Consider the following 6,000-nt stretch of genomic DNA (forward strand, 5'->3'; position numbering starts at 1 on the left):
AATCTATCTCAACACTTCAGCACCATCCTTCATGCTTTGTTACAGCCATTAAATGTTTGTCTGTTTTTCATAGACTGTGAGTTCCTCAGAAAAAAACTAAAATTCTTGAACCATTAAGAATTATTATTAAAAGTAAGGCAACGAAGAGACAGAGGTGTCAGATGCAGGTGGGACTTTGCATGTGTTTTTAAGCTGGAGTTCATTTTTGGTGAAACTTCTACACAACAGTAGAGAAATCAGAAATAGTGAGTTTTTTATTTAAATATGTTCTCTCATAAAGGCTCTGCTTTTTTTTGAAGATGTGCTTCTTTCTTTCCTTCTTTCTTTCTTTCTTTCCTTCCTTCCTCCCTCCCTTCCTCCTTCCTTTCTTCCCTCCCATCCTCCCATTCTTTCTCCCTCCCTTCCTTTCTTCTCCCGTCCTTCCCTCCCTCCCATCCTCCCGTTCTTCCTTTCTTTCTCGACAGTCTCTGTGTGTAGACAGACTGGCCTGAAACTCATAGACACCCACCTGTTTCTACTTCTCCAGTGCTAGTATTAAGAGTATGTGCTACTATGTCCCACAGTTGATAGTCCCTGACTTTAAAGCAAGATCTGCTGACTTTACAGGGCTCTGCAATGAATTCAGAGAGAGAACAAGAACCTGTAAAACCAGGGACTGAAAATAAAGTCCCCACCCCTCCCCCATGTCACTAGGTGGATAGAGGCAGAGACCCTGGCCCCTTGCTTTTGTTCTGCTCTGGTTTCCCATGCAGTCTTCTCATTCTGTCCTGAGTAGCTGCATCTTTGCCTTGCCTAGCTTGTTCCTAATGTAGTTCTCATCCCACAGAAATATAATTTTATATCACACACACACACACACACACACACACTGATGGGAAACCAAATTTTAAGGGGGCAGGTGTGAGAGCCTAACTCCAGAGTCAGACAGTTACGCCTAGCACAGTGTGGTGCAGAGAAGGAGCGGTGATAAGAATGCCATGAAACCAAATCACCGGCCAGCCACTGGGGATCCGCTTTACAAAGCAGAAGGGACACACACGTGCATACATACACACTGACACAGCTAACTAGTGGGCTGCCAGTCTCTCCTGCCAGTGGAGGGAGGGTTACTAGGAAAAAATAACCATGTCCTGGGACCTATAAAACTCCTTCCACAGGACTGGAGAGATTGCTCTTCCAGAGGTCCTGAGTTCAATTCCCAGCAGCCACATATGATGCCCTCTGCTGGTGTGCAGGCACACATGCAGACAGAGCACCATATACATAATAGACCTAGGTTGCTGTCTCATGGTTGTGCTCTTCACACTAGCTGTAGCAACACTCACATTTGTCTATCCTCTAAATATAGTGCGAATCCTTACATGCAGATTAAAATGTAGGGTGATTAGAATTTTTTTGCTTCTTGTTTTTCTTTGGTTTTTCTTTTCTTTTTTTTTTTTTGGTGTTCTTTCTTTTTTTTTTTTTTTTTGAGACAAGGTTTCTTTGTGTAGCCCTGGCTGTCCTGGAACTCACTCTGTAGACTAGGCTGGCCTTGAACTCAGAGATCTGCCTGTGTCTCCCTCCCTGTCAGGCACCACCACTATCTTGTAGGGTAATCAGAATTTGGTGTTTATATGTTTCATTTATTTCTGGTAAGCTTCTGAGGTTCTAATTAATCAAGAGAGAGAAACTGTGGAAGAGTACCAGTGCCTTCTTCAATATGGGATGTGCTATCTGCATCTGGCTTCATCTCATGGTTGGTCTTGTTGTAGGTGCCCACCAGCTGACCTCTCCTCCCTTGCAGTCAGAGTCTCTGCTTGCCATGTTTGATCCACTGTCTTCACATGATGGTAAGCTTATGGCAAGAACTTTTGGACTCTTGTCATAGACAGAAGCAAGATACTGCCAGTCTTTGTTGATGCCTCTGTTGAATAGTTCCATGCTGTCTGTAATACTTTGCTGTGTTACAGGGGCCTCTGCTGTGGTAAGGCCGAAGGTTCACTACGCCCGACCCTCGCACCCACCCCCGGATCCTCCAGTGCTGGAAGGTGCAGTGAGAGGGAATGAGGCCAGGCTGCCCACCTTTGGTTCTCACGTTTTAACCGCAGCTGAAATGGAGGCCTTCAGGCAGAGGCATTCTTACCCTGAGAGATTGGTTCGCAGCAGGAGCTCTGACATAGTGTCTTCTGTGTGGCGGCCCATGAGTGACCCCAGTTGCAACAGACGTTCTGGGAATGACGAGCTCCCTCCAGCGGCAGCCACCGGTGCTACTTCTTTGGCGGCTGCACCTCACTCGTCATCTTCTCCGAGTAAGGACTCTTCAAGAGGAGAGGTATGGGACACTAGCCCTGGAGAGCTTTCGGTCTCTGGCCAGCCAGTGTTCTATGTGACGGGTTCCTATGATGTCTGAAATGAACATGGCCTGTGAACTGAAGATTGAGGATCACTGTGGTTGTGATTAAAGATGAGCTGTCGTGCTCGGCGGTGGTGGTGCGCACTTTAATCTCAGCCCTCGGGAAACAGAGGCAGGTGGATCTCTGTGAGTCTGAGGCCACCCTGGTCTACAGAGCGAGTTTCAGGACAGCCAGGGCTAAAGAGTGAAAAACCTGTCTCAAACAAAGAAAAAATACCCTATTAGTCTAATCATCTATTGAATAGATACAATACAGCTTGATTCTGTGATCTTCTTAGATCTTTTCTCCGAGCAGTCCTGTGTCCAAGAACACCTAGGACTGACTCCTAGTACTCTCTTGAGATGATTAAATGAGGTATGCCATTTTTTATTTGAAAGTCATAAAGTTGGGAAGACAAAACACTTCTTTCTCAGCCCAGTCATTTTCTCCCTCTTTGTTGAGTTTGTTGTACATTTCCAACAGATGACACATTTGTTCTGATGCTGTCCTGCCTGTGATCCCACTCATCAGCACTCTGAACTGTCACCCCAACCGTGTCTCCCCAACCGTGTCTCCCCAACCGTGTCTCCCCAACCGTGTCTCCCCAACCGTGTCTCCCCAACCGTGACTCCCCATGTCTCTTTTTATTTGTTTTATTGGTTTGTTGTTATTGTTCTTGTTTTTGTTTTGTTTTTTTTGAAACAGGTTCCCATTATCTATCCCAAGGTGATCAGAAACTTATTATGTAGACCCGGCTGGTCTTGAACTTGTGATAATTCTTATGCCTCTGCCTCCTGAGTGCAAGCGAGCCACTGCCCCTGCCCCACGGTCTCGAGCAGCAGGTCTTCACAGCCACTTGTCACCAGGCCTTTCACACTTTCGCTCTGCTGCTTGTTCAGTTTTGTCTCGGCCGGTCTTTCACCCTTTAATCATTTTAAGATTGTTTTTATTTTATTTGTGTGTGAGTGCTTGCCCAGATGTCTGTCTGTGTACCATACACATAGAGCACCTGCAGAGGCCAAATTAGGGCATCAGGTCCCTTAGGACCAGAGTTACAAATAGTTGTGAGCCAGCATGCAAGTTTGGGAATGGAAGCTGGTGCGCTAGAAGAGCACCCAGTACCCAGCTGCTGAGCTCCTACGCTGCATTCTCTGTCTCTTCCTGGAGTTTAGTTTTTCTCCAAGAATCTTTAGGTCCTTTGATCAAAGCTAGTTTTTAGAAACTGAGATGAGTCAAAACTCATTTCTGCGGCATGTTACTGCTCAGAGCCTCTCAATGGCTAGAGCTAGCTGATTTGTGTGTGAGTCTCTGTGTACACAGTCACCTCCATATTCACTTCATCTCTATCTTTCTCGGCGCAGAGAAAGCAGTGAGTGCACACTGAGCACTTGGTTTCAGTCTAGAGAAAGTTTATTCTGTTTCCCTCCTTCCCACCTGCTTTCACTCTTCGATAGTGAGAAACTGCTTTTGTTATTCCTCATGTGTGTAAACGTGTAGACAAACATTCCAGCACCACCTCTAACTCATGTGTGTAAACATGTAGACAAACATTCCAGCACCACCTCTAACTCATGTCTGTAAACGTGTTGACAAACATTCCAGCACCACCTTTAACTCATGTGTGTAAACGTGTAGACAAACATTCCAGCAGCACATCTAGCTCATGTATGTAAACATGTAGACAAACATTCCAGCACCACCTCTAACTCGTGTGTAAACGTGTAGACAAACATTCCAGCGTCACCTCTAACTTTCCTGCCACATGAGCCCCGGTCTCTCTGATTGCAGGAATCACCTGCTGTTAAGTGTTTTTCGTAGTAATTTTACCCTCTCCATTCACATGAAGCCTTCTGTTAGTTACAGAGTAGAGAGCACTCAGAATGAGACTGGACTGATGGGCAAGAAAAGGCACCTGCTCCAACAACCAAGAACGTATTTTTAGTCACAATTCTGTAAATAAAAGAAATGGAAGTTAAGAGATTTTCTGAGGTCACATAAGCTAGCAATAGAATTACTGGCCCTGTCCTTGAATGTGAGCAGAGCTGATGATAACTGTATGACCAAAGGCAGGTCTAGGTTTGATGGGCAGCTGTGCCACACGCAGGCTGTGTACCTTGAGGAAGGTCACCTCATCTAGCTTCATGTTTCTCATCTATAGAAAGGATTTAGGACAGGGCATGGTGGCACTCAATAGACAGAGTTAGATCTCTGAGTTCGAGGCCAGCCTGGTCTACAAAGTGAGTTCTAGGACAGTCAGGGGTTCACAGTGAGACCCAGCAATGGGGCGGGCGGAAGGACTTAAGAACTGAACATGGTAACTCATGCCTATAATTCCAACAATTGGGAGGCTGAGATAGGAGTATTGCTAAGGAAGAGGTCAACCTGGGCCACAGATTGAGACCCTGTCTCAAAACAATAACAACAACAACAAAGCCCCTAACAACTGGAGCTATTTTCTCAGGCAGCTGAAGGACTGAGAGATCTGTTCTCATGCTGGGTTCTGACACACCATTACTATTGCTACATCATGCTGTCTCTGCCCTCATTAGGATTCACTGCGCTGCCTTTACTTAGGGTTTCCTGTTTTATTTTGTCTTGCTTTTGTGCTGAGGATTGACTCCAGAGTTGTTCCCTGCTGAGCACTTGCTCCTTCCACTGAGCTCTACCCAGAAGGGAGCTCTAGCACTTCCTTTATGATGATCTCCCATGTTCCTAGCAGTAATAGATAGCGCCTACCCTCACACACATCAGCCTGACCTGGAGGGTTTCTTCCTCACAGCAGAGGGCGCTGCAGGCGTTAGGAGTTTCCTGTGCTGGGAATGTGGCTTAGTGGCCGAGGGCCCTGAGTTCTCCCCTGCTAACACCCAAAAAAGAACAGTTGTTTTTTGTTTTTTTTTTTTTTTAAGGCAAATAGGACTGGCATACAGCCTTTCTGAAATTCTTTTCATAGCGACTTATCCTTCTGCTTAACTCACCTAAAGCATCAGACTCTCTCTGCAGGCTGAAGAGCGCAAGAATAGTGATGATGAGAGATCAGACAGGAGCAGGCCTTGGTGGAGAAAACGCTTCGTGTCAGCTATGCCTAAAGGTAATTTCATAAAACTTTAGAGCTTCAAGTCTCACCATGCCTCTGTGACATTGCTGGGCCTGTCTCTAGCTGTGTGAAAGTGTAGAAATACTTTCACTGAGAGAATGCTCTGGCAGAGCTTTAAAATGTCCTGTTCTTTGTGGGAAGTGGCAGTGGTGTCCTAAATGGAAATATGCCAGTCACTGTTGTTAAACATGGAGGACTCTGGGCATGCTATCGTTGCTGTTAATTTAATGTATTCAAGCACTTTGATGTTCCTGGAACAAATCTAAGTTCTTCATGTCTATGTGCATTGAAAACATGTGTGCCCTACAAAAGTGGCTAGTGTCTATTTTGGAAGGTCGTTGTATACATTTATTTTTAGTGAATACCCTGACATTGTTTGAGTCGGCAAAAATTTCTCTTCCTGAAAGAAGAGATCACTCAAAAGTTGGGGACCTGTCCCATAGGGCTTTCCCCAGTGCACTTATAGGAGGCTGAGACCTGCTTCTGCCCATGCTCAAGTCCCTTTAATGGGGCGGAGTGAGTGAGACAGGAACT

This window comes from Myodes glareolus, chromosome 22 (assembly GCF_982192425.1).
Source record: "Myodes glareolus chromosome 22, mMyoGla1.1, whole genome shotgun sequence".
NCBI lineage: Eukaryota > Metazoa > Chordata > Mammalia > Rodentia > Cricetidae > Myodes > Myodes glareolus.